Genomic DNA, 19043 nt, shown 5'->3' with positions numbered 1-19043 from the left:
TCAGTATGGAGGTGGAGCCTGGCACTCAGCATCAGCAGCAGTCTTTAAGGGATCAGTCCCAAGAAACACATGGACTTGTACGTGGCTGGGAGGAGGTGGCTGTGGACCATGTCGTCCTTAGTGACCCAGAGGACTCCGGACCGAATGCCTCAGCAAACCTACGCTGCATAGCCTCCCTGATCCTGCAAAGCCTGCGTAAGGATCCTCATATTCGTGGTATCAAGGAGAAGAACCAATACTGGCTGGCAACCCTCCTTGATCCACGTTACAAGGGTAAGGTTGCGGACCTTATCTTGCCGTCGCAGAGGGAGCAGAGGATGAAACAGCTTCGGGAGGCCTTGCAGAAAGGTCTGTGCAATGCGTTCCAAGAGACTGGGAGGTTACAAACTCCTGTTTCTGGACAATGTGTTGCTGAGGCTTCGGTCAGTCAAAGAAGGAGCGGGGGAGAAGGTGGCCGTCTGACTGATGCGTTCAGACAATTCTTTAGTCTGCAGTCCCAAGGTATGATCGGTTCCAGCAACCATCGCCAGCGTCTGTTTTACATGGTGCAGGAATACCTAGGGGCAGGATCTGACTTGGACACCGAAAATCCTCTGGGTTACTGGGTCTTGAGGATGCATCATTGGCCAGAGCTTGCACAGTATGCAATTGAGCTACTGGCCTGTTCTGCATCCAGCGTTCTTTTGGAACGCACATTCAGTGCTGCTGGAGGCTTTGTAACCGATCACAGGGTGCGTCTGTCCACCGACTCAGTCGATCGACTGACCTTCATAAAAATGAATCAGTCTTGGATCACCACCAGCTACCAAGCACCTGATGCTGATGTAACCGAATAATTTTTTTTGAAATGTCAGATCCCTTCAAAGACTGCCTATGCTGATGCTGAGTGACTATCCTGTTATGCTAAGTAATTATCCTCTTCCTCCTCAATGATCATGCTGATAGCTTGTAAGAACATTTTTGGTTCTGGGCGCCGCCACCAGTGCCTAAGGCCCAATTTTTAGGGGCATATAATTACAATTTTTGATGCAATTCTTTGCAGCAGGGCTAGTTCCTGCGCTCCAACTAGAGTATCTGTGAGGGGTTGCAGTGTTGTGGCACCAGCACCAGTGACTAAGGCCCAATTTTTCAGCCCCAGTTTAACAGGGGCGTGTAATTACAATTTTTGATGCAATACTTTGCAGCAGGGCTCGTTCCTGCATTCCAACTAGAGTATCTGTGAGGGGTTGCAGTGTTGTGGCACCAGCACCAGTGCCTAAGGCCCAATTTTTCAGCCCCTGTTCAACAGGGACATGTAATTAGAATTCTTGATCTAATATTTCACAGCAGGGCCCGTTTCTGTGCCCACCAAGATTAACTGTGAGGACTTACAGTGTTGTGGCACCAACACCACCACCACCACCAAAGGCCCAATTTTTCTGGCCCTGTTCAACAGGGGCATGTAATTACAATTCTTGATTGAATATTTCACAGCAGGGCACGTTTCTGCACCCACCAAGATTAACTGTGAGGACTTACAGTGTTGTGGCACCAGCACCACCACCACCACCAAAGGCCCAATTTTTCAGCCCCTGTTTAACAGGAGCATGTAATTACAATTCTTGATCTAATATTTCACAGCAGGGCCCGTTCCAGCGCCCACCAAGAGTAACTGTGAGGACTTACAGTGTTGTGGCACCAGCACCACCACCACCATCACCAAAGGCCCAATTTTTCAGCCCCTGTTCAACAGGGGCATGTAATTACAATTCATGATCTAATATTTCACAGCAGGGCCCTGTGAGGGCTTATAGTGTTGAGGCCACAACAACACCTAAGTCCCAGATTTCTGCTGAGTACATAGGGCAGGCCCCTACTTTCAAACATCCAATTTACAAACAACTCCTACTTGCAAACAGAAGGAGACAACAGGAAGTGAGATAAAATCTACCCCACAGGAAGGGAAATTCTCTCCTGTAAGAGTTAATATGGGAAAAACTTTTCTCCTTTCCACTGATACTTTATCATCAATCCTTGTTTCACTAAAAACCCCAAATTTTCAAAAAACATTTGTCATTGGGACAAAAAGTGAGGGGAAATCTTCTGAAGAGGAGCACAGACAGCAAAACAAATGTCACAGGGGTGATAACCCTTCCCTATGTTTTCCAAAAAGCTTAAAAACAGATTTTTTGGCTGGAGCTACACTTTAAAAATGTACCAGTTCAAAATTACAAACAGATTCTACTTAACAACAAACCTACAGCCCCTGTCTTGTTTGCACCACCTGTATACTTCTGTTCAGAGTATATAGGGCCTGGGGGCCCCACGCCTTTTCTTTTTTTAATTTGGGTGCGGGGTTCCCCTTAATATCCATACAGGACCCAAAGGGCCTGGTAATGGACTGGAGGGTACCCATGCCATTTGTCTCACTGATTTTCATCCATATTGCCAGGACCCGACATTACATTAAAGCCGCAAGCAGTTTTAAATGACTTTTTGTCCTTTAAAAATGTCATTTTGTGCAGGGACTGTTCTAAGCATGGGAAACACGCACCACTTTACAGGCATAGTATAGACACCCCCCAGGTACGATATTTAAAGGAATATTTCACTTTTTTTTTACTTTAAGCATCATTAAAATCACTGCTCCCGAAAAAATGGCCATTTTTAAAAGTTTTTTTGCATTGATACATGTCCCCTGGGGCAGGAACCAGGTCCCCAAACCCTTTTTAGGACAATACCATGAAAATTTGCCTTTGAATTGAGCACTTTTGATTTCGAAGGTTCGAGTCCCATAGACGTCAATGGGGTTCTAATGTTCGTGCAAATTTTCGCAGGTGCGAACCGAACCAGGGGGTGTTTGGCTCATCCCTAATGCTGAGTCACAATCCTCTTCCTTCTCAATTTTCATGCTGATAGCTTGTAAGAACATTTTTGGTTCTGGGCACCGCCACCAGTGGCCAAGGCCCAATTTTTCTGCCCGTTTAACAGGGGCGTATAATTATCATTCCTGCGCTCCAACTATAGTATCTGTGAGGGGTTGCAGTGTTGTGGCACCAGCAGCAGTGCCCAAGGCCCAAATTTTCAGCCCCTGTTTATCAGGGGCATGTAATTACAATTTTTGATGCAATACTTTGCAGCAGGGCTCATTCCTGCGCTCCAACTATAGTATCTGTGAGGGGTTGCAGTGTTGTGGCACCAGCACCAGTGCCCAAGGCCCAATTTTTCAGCACCTGTTTAACAGGGGCGTATAATTACAATTTTTGATGCAATACTTTGCAGCAGGGCTCATTCCTGCACTCCAACTATAGCATCTGTGAGGGTTTGCAGTGTTGTTGCAATTTTTCTGCCCCTGTTTAACAGGGGCGTGTAATTACAATTTTTGATGCAATACTTTGCAGCAGGGCTCATTCCTGCACTCCAACTATAGCATCTGTGAGGGTTTGCAGTGTTGTTGCAATTTTTCTGCCCCTGTTTAACAGGGGCGTGTAATTACAATTTTTGATGCAATACTTTGCAGCAGGGCTCATTCCTGCACTCCAACTATAGTATCTGTGAGGGGTTGCAGTGTTGTGGCACCAGCACCAGTGCCCAAGACCCAATTTTTCAGCCCCTGTTTAACAGGGGTGTATAATTACAATTTTTTGATGCAATACTTTGCGGCAGGGCTCATTCCTGCGCTCCAGCTGTAGCATCTGTGAGGGGTTGCAGTGTTGTGGCAATTTTTTTGCCCCCTTTAACAGGGGCGTGTAATTACAATTTTTGATGCAATAATTTGCAGCAGGGCTCATTCCTGCGCTCCAACTAGAGTATCTGTGAGGGGTTGCAGTGTTGTGGTACCAGCACCAGTGCCCAAGGCCCAAATTTTCAGCCCCTGTTTATCAGGGGCATGTAATTACAATTTTTGATGCAATACTTTGCAGCAGGGCTCATTCCTGCTCTCCAACTAGAGTATCTGTGAGGGGTTGCAGTGTTGTGGCACCAGCACCAGTGCCCAAGGCCCAAATTTTCAGCCCCTGTTTATCAGGGGCATGTAATTACAATTTTTGATGCAATACTTTGCAGCAGGGTTCATTCCTGCGCTCCAACTATAGCATCTGTGAGGGGGTGCAGTGTTGTGGCACCAGTGCCTAAGGTCCAATTTTTCTGACCCTGTTCAACAGGGGCATGTAATTACAATTCTTGATCTAATATTTCACAGCAGGGCCCATTCCTGCACCCACCAAGAGTAACTGTGAGGGCTTACAGTGTTGTGGCAACACCACCACCACCACCAAAGGCCACATTTTTCTGCCCCTGTTCAACAGGTGCATGTAATTACAATTCTTGATATAATATTTCACAGCAGGGCTCGTTCCAGCACCCAACAAGAGTAACTGTGAGGACTTACAGCGTTGTGGCACCAGCACCACCACCACCACCAAAGGCCCAATTTTTCTACCACTGTTCAGCAATGGCATGTAATTACAATTCTTGATCTAATATTTCACAGCAAGGCCCAGATTCTACTAAACAACAAACCTACAGTCCCTGTCTTGTTTGCACCACCTGTATACTGCTGTTCAGAGTATATAGTGCATCATTAAAATCACTGCTCCCAAAAAAATGGCAGTTTTTAACCACTTCAGCCCCGGACGGATTTACCCCCTTCCTGACCAGAGCACTTTTTACAATTTGGCACTGCGTCGCTTTAACTGCTAACTGCGCGGTCATGCAATGCTGTACCCAAACAAAATTTGCATCCTTTTGTTCCCACAAATAGAGCTTTCTTTTGATGGTATTTGATCACCTCTGCGGTTTTTATTTTTTGCGCTATAAACAGAAAAAGACTGTAAATTTTGAAAAAAAAACGATATTTTCTACTTTTTGTTATAAAAAAATCCAATAAACTCAATTTTAGTCATACATTTAGTCCAAAATGTGTTCAGCCACATGTCTTTGGTAAAAAAAAATGTCAAGTGTATATTTATTGGTTTGCCCAAAAGTTATAGCGTCTACAAACTAGGGTATATTTTCTGGAATTTACACAGCTTTTAGTTTATGACTGCCTATCTCATTTCTTGAGGTGCTAAAATGGCAGGGCAGTACAACCCCCCCCCCCCAAATTACCCCATTTTGGAAAGTAGACACCCCAAGGAAATTGCTGAGAGGCATGTTGAGCCCATTGAATATTATTTTTTTTGTCCCACGTGATTAAATAATGACAAAAAAAAAAATTTACAAAAAGTTGTCACTAAATGATATATTGCTCACACAGGCCATGGGCATATGTGGAATTGCACCCCAAAATACATTTAGCTGCTTCGCCTGAGTATGGTGATACCACATGTGTGGGACTTTTTGGGAGCCTAGCTGCGTACGGGGCCCTGAAAACCAAGCACCGCCTTATGGATTTCTAAGGGCGTAAATTTTTGATTTCACTCCTCACTACCTATCACAGTTTTGAAGGCCATAAAATGCAGAGACAGTTCAAACTCCCCCAAATGACCCCATTTTGGAAAGTAGACACCCAGAGCTATTTGCTGAGAGGCATGTTGAGTCCATGGAATATTTTATATTTTGCCACAAGTTGCAGGAAAATGACAAACTTTTTATTTTTTATTTTTTTTGCACAAAGTTGTCACTAAATGATATATTGCTCAAACATGCCATGGGCATATGTGGAATTAAACCCCAAAATACATTCTGCTGCTTCTCCTCTCCACTCCTCACTACCTATCACAGTTTTAAAGGCCATAAAATGCCAAGATGGCACAAACCCCCCCCCCCCCTCCAAATGACCCCATTTTGGAAAGTAGACACCCCAAGCTATTTGCTGAGAGGCATGGTGAGTATTTTGCAGCTCTCATTTGTTTTTAAAAATGAAGAAAGAAAAGAAAAATGTATTTTTTTCTTCTTTTTTCAATTTTCAAAACTTTGTGACAAAAAGCGAGGTCTGCAAAATACTCACCATACCTCTCAACAAATAACTTGGGGTGTATACTTTCCAAAATGGGGTCATTTGGGGGGGGGGGGTTGTGCCATCTGGGCATTCCATGGCCTCCGAAACTGTGATAGGCAGTGAGGAGTGAAATCAAAAATTTACACCCTTAGAAACCCTGAAGGCGGTGCTTGGTTTTTGGGATCCCGTATGCGGCTAGGCTTCCAAAAAGTCTCACACATGTGGTATCCCTGTACTCAGGAGAAGCAACAGAATGTATTTTTGAGTGTAATTTCCCATATTCCCATGGCATGTTTGAGCAATATATCATTTAGTGACAACTTTGTGCAAAAAAAAAAATTGTCTTTTTCCCGCAACTTGTGTTACAATATAAAATATTCCATGGACTCGACATGCCTCTCAGCAAATAGCTCTGGGTGTCTACTTTCCAAAATGGGGTCATTTGGGACGGGTTTTGAACTGTCCTGGCATTTTATGCACAACATTTAGAAGCTTATGTCACACATCACCCACTCTTCTAACCACTTGAAGACAAAGCCCTTTCTGACACTATTTGTTTACATGAAAAAATATTTTTTTTTGCAAGAAAATTACTTTGAACTCCCAAACATTATCTATTTTTTTAAAGCAAAGGCCCTACAGATTAAAATGGTGGGTGTTTCATTTTTTTTTCACTCAGTATTTGCGCAGCGATTTTTCAAACGCATTTTTTGGGGAAAAACACACTTTTTTTAATTTTAATGCACTAAAACACACTATATTGCCCAAATGTTTGATGAAATAAAAAAGATGATCTTAGGTCAAGTACATGGATACCAAACATGACATGCTTTAAAATTGCACACAAACGTGCAGTGGCGACAAACTGCATACATTTTTAAAAGCATTTAAAAGCCTTTACAGGTTACCACTTTAGATTTACAGAGGAGGTCTACTGCTAAATTTACTGCCCTCGATCTGACCTTCACTTGATCTGATACCTCACATGCATGGTGCAATTGCTGTTCACATTTGACGCCAGACCAACGCTTGCGTTCGCCTTTTCGCTTTTTTTTTTTTTTTTTTCTTATTTATTATTTTTTTTGCTTTTTTATCTTATTTTTAAACTGTTCCTTTCTTTTTTTTTTTTAATCATTTTTATTGTTATGTCAGGGAATGTAAATATCCCCTATGATAGTAATAGGTAGTGACAGGTACTCTTTTTTGAAAAAAATGGCGTCTATTAGACCCTAGATCTCTCCTCTGCCCTCAAAGCATCTGACCACACCAAAATCAGTGTGATAAAATGCTTTCCCAATTTCCCAATGGCGCTGTTTACATCCAGCGAAATCTAAGTCATGAAATACTCGTAGCTTCCGGTTTCTTAGGCCATAGAGATGATTGGAGCTATTCTGGTCTCTGATCAACTCTATGGTCAGCTGGCGGAATCACCAGCTGCATTCTCAGGTTCCCTGTTGGGACAGGAGAGCCAGAGAAAAACATGGAAGACGGTGGGAGGGGGGGACATTCCCTCCCACTGCTTGTAAAAGCAGTCTAGAGGCTAATTAGCTGCTAGGATTGCTTTTACATGAAAGCCGGCCACTGGCTGAAAAGAATGATACCAAGATGATACCTAAACCTGCAGGCATCATTCTGGTATAACCACTCAAAGTCCAGCAACATACCAGTACGTTGCTGGTTCTTGTTGGGCATATATTGTAATCTTTTTTTTTCATGCAGCCTGTGGGCTGAACGAAAAAAAGAGATTGATTGGTGGGTATGCCCACCATTAGAATACCTCCCTTCATCCACCCACTTCTAATGATGGGCATATATGCACCATTTATATATGCCGAAGCATGGGGGCATCCACCCCAAAAGTTAGGAGCAAATCGCTCCTTCGCCCCTCCTGCCCCCATGCTTCGGCATATATCACCTCCGCTGGAGTCACGGTTTTATATATCGTGGGAGCAAACGCTGTTGCTGTCAAGACAAATAAATCCGGACTTCAGCTGAATGGCGTACCTGAAGACAATAAAATGGTTACCAATAAAACACAGTAAACAGTAAAGTATAAAAAATTGCATACCTGAAATGCAAACATGATAAAACTTAATAACAATAAAACATTGCAGAATAGAATACAGTAAAAAAGAGCAGAACAATAGAGAGAGAATAGAGAGAGAGAGAAAACAATAAAACAACAACTATTTTTGTTTTTTTTATTTTATAAATTTTTTTGTGTTTTTTTTTTTTTTTTTTTACCCTTTTTTTGTAACTGTAACTTTTATAACTGTAACCGGTTCCAGGTTCAGGTCTCTCAAAATGCGATGGCATCTTGGGAGACCCTGTGAAAGTGTGCCTAGTCTGTGCAATGCTGTACCCTACACTAATACTCGGCTAGTGTATGGTAATGTTCAAAACATTCACCAATGCAAAGACCAGGATTGTCAGGACAGGAGGGACAATAATAGCGGGTGTCACGCCTATATTCGCGTTTGCTGCAGACACGACATCTTTTTTGGGGGGGTTCGTTGGGTAGGGGTACTCGGGAGGACATAAAGAAAATGCCTCTAATGCAGCCGACTGCATTTGGTTGGGAATGTGAATGGGGGAAGTACGGGTGCTGCAGAAGTGGTGGGTTCCCAATTAGGATTGGCAAATGCAGCAGAAAGGGCATTATGGACACAACGGGCTTGTGTTTGTCTTCTTCTTGGTGGCAGTGGGACACTACTTGTGCTTGCCACCTCACCAGCTTGAACTGCACTTATGGGACTCGCCACATCACCAAGTGTTACTGCAGTGCTGGTTTGACTATGACCGGGGTGTACTAGGCCGCTGGTGCTTGCCAGTTCACCAAAACGCTACCAAAATAACTGTTAGCGATCGCAGAGATCAGGCCTGACTTTGCGAACGCTGCAGTTATGTGTTTAGTGTTTTGTAAGTGACAGTGATCGATCGATACTGCACTTGGGTGGGCTGGGCTGGGCTGGGTGGAGGGGCAAAAGGCAAGTGCTAGCAGGTATCTGGGCTGATCCCGCTAACACAGCGTTTTTGGGAACCCTAAACTAATGGGGACGCTAGTATAGATCTGATCGGATCAGATATTGATCCGTTCAGATACTATACCACTAAGGGAGGTGTATACTGCATGAGTGGGTGTTAGCGGTACTGGCACTAACCTGACACTGCCTGGCACGACGCAGACCCTATCTGACCCTAAAACCTAAGTTATATCACCGCCGGGCGATCAGGGGGCTAAACCTTTATTAGGTAATAAACGGCGGGTGCCCTGACACTATACAAAAAAATAAACTAACCAGCGTCACCCGTATCATTTATACGGTGATAACTGGTGAAAGGGTTAACTAGGGGGCAATCAAGGGGTTAAAACCTTTATTAGGTAGTATATGGGGGTCCCTGACGCTATAAAACACTGACGGCGAACCTATATATTTACCTCTCTAACTACCTCCCTAACTAGCGTCACCAGTGACACTAATACAGCGATCAGAAAAATGATCGCTTAGTGACACTGGCGACAGGGGGTGATCAAGGGGTTAAAACTTTATTGGGGGGGTTGAGGGGGTACCCTAGACCTAAAGGGGGCTACCAATAACTGCCCTACCACTTCTAACTGTCACAAACTGACACCAATGCAGTAATCAGAAAAAAAAAACTGCTATTGGTGTCACTGTGACGGGGGTTTGATTAGGGGGTGATCAGGCGGTGATCGGGGGGTGATGGGGGGTGTAAAGTGTGTCTAGTGTGTTTTACTGTAAGTGTGTGTGTTGTGCACTTACTCAGATGTCTTCTCTCCTCGGCGCCGGAATGGAAAATACCGAGCTAAGAAGAGATGACATCACTTCCTCTGCCGCTGTTTACTATACAGCAGCAGAGGAAGATTCTCATTCGTTGGGAGCGATCGCAAGAGGGTGGCCACGAACGCGTGGTCTCCCCTTCAGCCTGGATCGCTCCCCTAACGATGCTGACCGCCTCGGGCACCCGCGGGAGGCAGATCACGTACCAGGTACGTGATTTTGCCTGCCTGTGCCATTCTGCAGCAGTATATCTGCATCAGGCGGTCGGCAAGTGGTTTAAACTTTTTTTTGCATTGATACATGTCCCCTGGGGCAGGACCCGGGTCCCCAAACCCTTTTTAGGACAATAACTTGCATATTAGCCTTTAAAAATAAACACCTTTGATTTCGAACATTCAAGTTCCATAGACTTTAATGGGGTTTAATGGGGTCCGTTCGCAGGTTCTGGTGCGAACCGAATGGGGGGGGGGGGTGTTCGGCTCATCCCTACTAGTGATATGACCGAGGGAAATGTAGTGTGATGATGCCAACGGCAGAGGAATGCAATTTTTGCTAGCCCATAGAAGAAACTCTTACTTTTCTAGAACATGGCAAGTCATGTGTTACAGCTGAATTCATGGAAGGGCATTTGGCAGAAAAAATCTTACCTACCAAAATCAAATGGACTCTGAAACAAATCATATGGAGTACTTACAATGTATCAGTGAAATGATTTCTTGTCATTTTTAATATAATTTTTCCAGCTCATATGTGTCATGCACAATCCTTTAAATAAAGGGGCATTTTTGCCATGGGTAAATTTGGCTGTGCATCAAAATGTCTTTATGATAAGAAAGTAGACAACACAGGAAGATTTTAGAGCTATGTTTTCCTTTCCCATATCATTTTCATTAATTTAATTGTCACTAACCCAACTTTTTACTCTGAGCTTTAACACACCCATAACTAAAAATAAAATATATATTAACTATTTTTATATAGCATTTCATATATGATAAATACGTAGTCGGTTTCCTAGCAAGTGTGTAGGCCCCCCTCCTGAACCATACAAGGTCCTTAATATGGTGAAGGGTACAAGAGCCTCTTCCCCACATTCCTGGGCGCAGTGGATGCTGGGATCTGTGGTGAGGTGCTTATTGTAATCTCTAATTTATTGGAGGCACTTATTGGAATCTCCTTAAAACAAAGGAGCACACAGATGTCCAGGCCCCTCCACATGTAAGGGGTAAATAAACACACTGCACACTCCACAAAGTCCTTTATTAACCACTTCAGCTCTGGAAGGTTCACCCTCCTTCCTGACCAGTCCATTTTTTGCGATATGGCATTGTGTTGCTTTAACTGACAATTGTGCGTTTGTGTGATGCTGTACCCAAATAAAATTGATGTCCTTTTTTTCCCCACAAATAGAGCTTTATTTTTGTGGTATTTGATCACCCTTTTTAATTTTTGGGCTATAAACAAAAAAAAAACAACAATTTTGAAAAAAAAAAAAAACAATATTTTTTACTTTCTGCTATAAAACACATCCAATAAAAAAATGTAAAAAATCACATTTCTTCATCAGTTTAGGCCAATATGTATTCTACTACATGTTTTTGGTTTAAAAAATCCCAAAAAGTATGTTTTGATTAGTTTGTGCAAACGTTATAGTGTCTACAAACTATGGATATTTTTATGGACTTTTTTCTTTTAATTGTTTTTACTAGTAATGTTGGCGATCAGCAATTTTTAGCGGTACTGAGACATTGCGGCGGACAAATCTGACACTAAGTGACACTTTTTGGGGACCAGTGACACCAGTACAGTGATCAGTGCTAAAAAAATGCACTGTTACTGTATAAATTACACTGAAAGGGAAGGGGTTAATATCAGGTCCGATCAAAGGGTTAATTGCGCTCCTAGGGAGTGCTTTCTAACTGTGTGGGGGATGTTGTGACTGGAGGAAAACAGAGATCCGTGTTTCTGCTTAGCAGAAACACAAGATCTCCAATTTCCTCCCTCACAGAATGGCCTTGTTTACATAGGTAGACCTCCGTTCTTCCTTTCCTCTGAACGATCGCGGGTGGCCGCGCCCGCCAGACTTGCTGATTGGCTCCTGCTGTGTCCAATCACAGCGGGAGCGGGTCGCCGGCAATGCACGTGCGCACCCTAGACCTCGTGCACAAAATCACGTACAGGTACGCGATTTCGCGCAGCCGGGCTGTCCTGCCACATTATATATGTGGTGGGTGGTCCGGAATCCGTTAAAAGAGAAGTAGGGGGTTAATTAAAAAATAAAACTACATACTTACCTCTATGCTGCAATATTGGAATGATGCTGCAGCTGTCCCACATCAGATCTAAGCCCTAGCCCTAGAGTGATCACATGACCAGACTGACTTGACCAGACTGTGTGATCACATGATTGCCAATCACTGTTCTCTGCTCTGCTCCTGCAGCACTGAAAGGAGCACTGGATTGGAGAGGGGGCGCAGCCTGCAGCTGTCAATCAGGCAGTGGGTGGATCCCAACAATCATTTCAGAGCCTGTTTAGCTGAGAACAGACAATAGCAATAATTATTCTGAGTCACAGGAGAGCAAAAGTAAGTGCACTCCTGTGACCTACAAGAGACATATGGCCAGAAAAGCTTTGGCAATACTTCTCTTAAAAAAAAGAAAAAAGAAAGAAAAAATGTCCCTTAGCGTAAATGTAATAATTCCCACTGACATGATACAAGCTTTTGTACTCTCAATGCCAATTACTTTTCCCAGCCCTGCAGCTACATTACATCACTCACCCTTTCTTTACAACCAACTCACCCTTTCTTTACAACCAGCTGGGGAGGTAGCAAATGTCATTTACAGCAAAAGATGGTTGGGAGCGCAGTGTTTGTCATGTTTTGTTCATTATGACTGATATGGATTTACAGTACTGGATGATGTGACAATGCATTTACATTTTTTTGGGTGTGCATGTTCATGTAAGGGTCTGGATTTTGGATTGAATTCTATACCTCTCTTTTTTTTCTTGTTTTTGTAACCCTCTTAAAATCCACACCAGACCCTCCTCAATAGATTTAAAGGGGCAAACTCACATTTTTTGTGCCCCCCCTCAAAATTAATACCAGACCCTCACCCACAGAAGATTTTTTTTTTGCAAAATAAACAAATGATCCCGTGCTGAATGAAAAAGACCTTATACACGTTGTATTAGCAAAGAAGTTTAGATATAAGCATGGCTATGTGATATTAAAGTAATTGTAAAGTCATTACTATTTTTAATAACTAACATGTCATACATAACTGCTCTGTGCAATGGTTTTGTACAGAGCAGACCCGAACCTCCTCTTCTCGGGTCCCCCGCTAGCCATCCTGGCTCCTCTTCTGGGTGGTACCCCATAGGAAGTCGCTTCCTATGGGGTACTACCTGCAGGCTTGCCCCTCGAGCTGCACCACCTGCATCCAGAAAACACGGCTCAGCCCTTCCCCCTGCTCCCTTGTTACAGGAGTTGACTGACAGCAGGAATCTCAGTAAAGCCTGTGAGAGTGGGGAGAGCTGCTAAAGATGGGCACAGTGCTGGGTTGTCTAAAGGCTCAGGTAAGTATAAGGGGTAAGGGGGCAATACTGATACCTTAACATTTTTTACCTTAAAGTGATTGTAAATGATCACCTTGTAAAACAACCCATTCAGGTTAAAATAGAAATGAAAGGCAAAACAATTTTGTATAGATATAGGAAAACATTATACCGTTTTTTCCCTTTTTTTTTAAATGATCACATTCCCTCTGTTCTCAGCTGCATAAGAGCTGGAGGGAGAAGAATCAGCAGCTCACTGAGCTTCCCAGTGACAGGCTGTGCAGGGGGGGGTGTATTAGGACAAGTCTGATCATTGGAGGAGAGCAGGTGGCTCATCCATGTCTTTATGGACCTTGCTTTGTGCACTGGTGCAGAGTAATGTTGGAACAGAAAGAGGCCATCCTCAAACTGTTCCCACAAAGAGCACGAAATTGTCCACAATGTCTTGGTATGCAGACACCTTAAGAGTTCCCTTCACTAGAACTATGGGGTCAAGCCCAACCCCTGAAAAATAACCCCTCCCAATAATGCCCCCTCCACCAAATGATTTGGACGAGTGCACAAAGCAAGGTCCATTAAGACATGGATGAGCGAGTTTGGGGTGAAGGAACTTGACTGGCCTGCACAGAGTCCTGACCTCAACCTGACAGAACACCTTTGGGATAAATTAGACTGCCAGGCCTTCTTGTCCACATCAGTGCCTTACCTCATGAATGCGCTTCTTGAATTATGGTCAAACCTTCCCATAGACACACTCCTAAACCTTGTGGACAGCCTTCCCAGAAGAGTTGAAGCTGCTATAGCTGCAAAGGGTGGGCCAACTCAATATTGAACCCTACGGACTAAGACTGGGATGTCAAGTTCATGTGCATATAAAGGCAGGTGTCCCAATACTTTTGGTAATGTAGTGTGTGTGTATATATACAGTGGGGACGGAAAGTATTCAGACCCCCTTAAATTTTTCACTCTTTGTTATATTGCAGCTATTTTCTAAAATCATTTAAGTTCATTTTTTTTCCTCATTAATGTACACATAGCACCCCATATTGACAGAAAAACACAGAATTGTTGACATTTTTGCAGATTTATTAAAAAAGAAAAACCCTTTTGATCTAATACAGCCATGAGTCTTTTCGGGAAAGATGCAACAAGTTTTTCACACCTGGATTTGGGGATCCTCTGCCATTCCTCCTTGCAGATCCTCTCCAGTTCTGTCAGGTTGGATGGTAAACGTTGGTGGGCAGCCATTTTTAGGTCTCTCCAGAGATGCTCAATTGGGTTTAACTCAGGGCTCTGGCTGGGCCATTCAAGAACAGTCACAGAGTTGTTGTGAAGCCACTACTTCGTTATTTTAGCTGTGTGCTTAGGGTCATTGTCTTGTTGAAAGGTAAACCTTCAGCCCAGTCTGAGATCCTGAGCACTCTGGAGAAGGTTTTCGTCCAGGATATCCCTGTACTTGGCCGCAATCATCTTTCCCTTGATTGCAACCAGTCGTCCTGTCCCTGCAGCTGAAAAACACCCCACAGTATGATGCTGCCACCACCATGCTTCACTGTTGGGACTGTATTGGACAGGTGATGAGCAGTGCCTGGTTTTCTCCACACATACCGCTTAGAATTAAGGCCAAAAAGTTCTATCTTGGTCTCATCAGACCAGAGAATCTTATTTCTCACCATCTTGGAGTCCTTCAGGTGTTTTTTTTAGAAAACTCCATGTGGGCTTTCATGTGTCTTGCACTGAGGAGAGACTTCCGTCGGGCCACTCTGCCATAAAGCCCCGACTGGTGGAGGGCTGCAGTGATGGTTGACTCTCTACAACTTTCTCCCATCTCCCCACTGCATCTCTGGAGCTCAGCCACAGTGATCTTTGGGTTCTTCTTTAACTCTCCCCAAGGCTTTTCTCCCCCGATAGCTCAGTTTGGCCGGACGGCCAGCTCTAGGAAGAGTTCTGGTCGTCCCAAATGTCTTCCATTTAAGGATTATAGAGGCCACTGTGCTCTTAGGAACCTTAAGTGCAGCAGAAATTTTTTTGTAACCTTGGCCAGATCTGTACCTTGCCACAATTCTGTCTCTGAGCTCTTCAGGCAGTTCCTTTGACCTCATGACCTCATTTGCTCTGACATGCACTGTGAGCTGTAAGGTCTTATATAGAAAGGTGTGTGGCTTTCCTAATCAAGTCCAATCAGTATAATCAAACACAAATGAAGGTGTAGAACCATCTCAAGGATGATCAGAAGAAATGGACAGCACCTGAGTTAAATATATGAGTGTCACAGCAAAGGGTCTGAATACTTAGGACCATGTGATATTTCAGTTTTTCTTTTTTTAATAAATCTGCAAAAATGTCAACAATTCTGTGTTTTTCTGTCAATATGGGGTGCTGTGTGTACATTAATGAGGAAAAAAAATGAACTTAAATGATTTTAGCAAATGGCTGCAATATAACAAAGAGTGAAAAATTTAAGGGGGTCTGAATACTTTCTGTCCCCACTGTATATATAGTGTATATACTGTATATATAATTTATTAATACTGTATATATAATATATATACTGTATATACAGTATATATATTTTTTGTTTTGTATATATACTTATATACTTTATCGTAAAAGTATGTATTGTTAACATGTTTTTAAACATGAAGCCATAATATATTAGGTTTCATTTAAACAAGGGAAACAAAGAGTACAAAAACTGAATTGTTGACTATAGTGGCCAGTCTTGCTTAATATTTTTATAAAAATCAAATGTGAAATTGATTGGTTGCTGTAAGCAATATTTTTGTTCTAATTTTTGTTTCTCTGATTTAAATGAATTAGCCCCATTGTGTTTAAATCTTTTGTAGACATGTTAAATGTCAAACAGATGCCATTATGCCCCTTTCATTTATATGTATTATAAGTGGTTAATAATGGTTATAACTGCTACTGTAGAAAGTAGAGAAAACTGAGTTCTTTTACAGAACCTATAATATATCAGTATTTATTACATGTTACATATATCGCCATCTGGTGTTGAATTCATTGAACTGAGATTTTAGTCCATAATTTTATTATATTATGAGCTTTAAAGGAAAGTGGTTACATAACTTCCACTTATATTAACTACTTTTTTAACAACTGTTTATTGACTTTTTAGGAAAGTTAATTAGTAAACCATGGCACATCAGCAGATAGTTAAGTGCTTAACTACACATTGTTTGAACTGCTTAGGTTCTTACAATTAACCACTTGTTGATAATTGCCAAATTTAAATGCTATTAAATTAATGTACTGCAAAAAAGGCAACTGTCAGAAAGGGGTTTAAACTTATTCTAAAAGCTATAAAAATCTCACATTTAATTGATTCCAGTCTACCCTATTTTACAGTTTGAGCTATTTATGTTTGTTGAACAAGACAGCTATCAGTTAAATTGTTTCCAAGCCTTTAGTAGTCCAACAGCTTGATTTTACTCTAAAGTAAGGTTGCCAAATGTTCAAAATAAAACGAACAGAGGTCAGGGGTCAGATTTAAATAATACCCAGAGCTCAAGGGTCAGGATTAGGTAAAGCACAGAGCTCAGGGATCAGGTTAGGAGCAAGTACATCACAAATTGCGAGTGGTGTCCTCCACATTTGGTGTCAGAACTCTTCTCACTCCCCTGACTATACTTTTGTCATCCGCGGTTTAGTCTGTAGGAGCCGGGCACCATATAGTAACCATGGCAGGGCTCTAACTGAAGTTACACCATGCAAGCGTCAATCCTAGCAGCAGCAGATGGAGCAGTTTGCAATTGTAGGGGCATGGAAATCTGTGACTATAGACAACTCTAGCAGCACCATTTTGCATTAACACTTGCACGGTGTCACTTCAGTTGGAGCCTGCACACTGCAATGGTTCCTGGGGATGAATCCAGGGATGCATACTTTCCTGTGATAGATGCCCCATTATGGGAAATGGGGAGGAATATTAACTTTACTTCAAAGGTCTGATACATTAACCACAAAAAGGAAAGCAGTTCAATATGCAGTTTTTGATTAATAAAATTCTATTTATATTAAGTGTATGCCCCCCTTTAAATAAGGTACTTGGACATGGAAATGATCCCCCAAGTGAGCAGGTGATGTGGGATCCCCCGGAGCACAAAGTCTAAGCACTACCCAATTTTTACCAGAGTTCCTGATGGTGGAGATGAATATCACTGTGTGCTGATGCCAGGTTCAACCTGCTGCAAGAGGATAAGGGTACGAGCAGAAGTACAGGCAGGCAGTGACAAAGATAAGAGGCCCAGGTAACAGGCCAAGGGTCAGGGCAAGCGACAAATGAGAGAATCTGGGAAACGGCTTGTACAAGGGTTTGCACACAGAACATCAATCCAAGAAAACAACAGGAAGGACAATTAGTAGCAAGAGGGTGCTCAGAAGCAAATGAGAATGTTGCATAGGCGATAGGATCTGATGTAAGAATAATTTAAATAATAAGGGAGATTGGGAAGTCTGGACAAGAAGTGGCTAAGTTGCAATGTATATTAATCAGCAATGAAGGTGGTGTTACCCATAGCTGTTAGTTGTGTGCAGCAAGGAAGCAAGAACAGAACACATGATTGCAGAACCACAAATGCCACTGGGTCCACAGCAGCAAGGAGGTGTTTCTTCTCAAAACACAGTCTCTTGTTTTCCTGCTTGCTTTTCTATAGGGATGAGCTTCGCATTCGAGTCAAACCCATGTTCGACTCGAACATCGGCTATTCGATCGTTCGCCAGATTGTGAACGTTATGGGCCGTTCGCGCCAAATTCGTGTGGTGCGTCACGGCCCATAATTCACTGCGGCATCGCAGTGCATTGCTGGCTGATGATTGGCCAAGCATGCACTATGACCCGCATGCTTGGCCAATCACAGCGCCGTCAGTAGAGAGAGCTGTAATTGGCAAAAGCCAGGGTGGCTTTGGCCAATTACGGCTCAGGGGGTTTAGAACACGCCCCACACTTTATAAGGCTGCCTGCACGGCAGCCCTGTGTAGTGTGTTCCAGCGTGCTTAGATAGACAGAGATATAGTCTCATTTCATTTGAGTAAGTTAGATTAGGTAGGACAGTCAGTGAGTTAGCTGCACTTACAGTGTATTATGTATATATATGCATCCCAGGTGTTGTATATATATATATATATATATATATATATATATATATATATATATATACACTGTATTCAGTTTAGCTAGATCCGTTCCTGTTATCTTCCTACTGACAGGCAGGCTTGTCTTGTTACAGTATTTACAGCTACCTGAAGAAAATTGCTGGTGTTCTTTTGATCCTATTAGTACCACAGTCAGGCAGCTAGACTATTTAGAGTTAGTGTAGTGTGCCCTCCTCACAGCGTTCAGTTAAAGCTACAAGTTAGTTTAGTGTGACCTCTGCACAGTGTTCAGCTAAAGCTACAAGTTAGGGTAGTGCGTCCTCCTCACAGTGTTCAGCTAAAGCTACAAGTTGGTGTAGTGCGTCCTCCTCACAGTGTTCAGCTAAAACTATAAGTTAGTGTACTGCAACCTCTGCACAGTGTTCAGCTAAAGCTACAAGTTAGTGTAGTGCGTCCTCTAAACAGTGTTCAGCTAAAACTACAACTTAGTGTAGTGCGACCTCTGCACAGTGTTCAGCTAAAGCTACAAGTTAGTGTAGTGCGTCCTCTGAACAGTGTTCAGCTAAAGCTACAAGTTAGTGTAGTGCATCCTCCTCACAGTGTTCAGCTAAAACTACAAGTTAGGGTAGTGTGACCTCTGCACAGTGTT

This window comes from Aquarana catesbeiana, linkage group LG04 (assembly GCF_042186555.1).
Source record: "Aquarana catesbeiana isolate 2022-GZ linkage group LG04, ASM4218655v1, whole genome shotgun sequence".
NCBI classification, from domain to species: domain Eukaryota; kingdom Metazoa; phylum Chordata; class Amphibia; order Anura; family Ranidae; genus Aquarana; species Aquarana catesbeiana.
Note: the sequence above shows the minus strand (reverse complement) of the source record.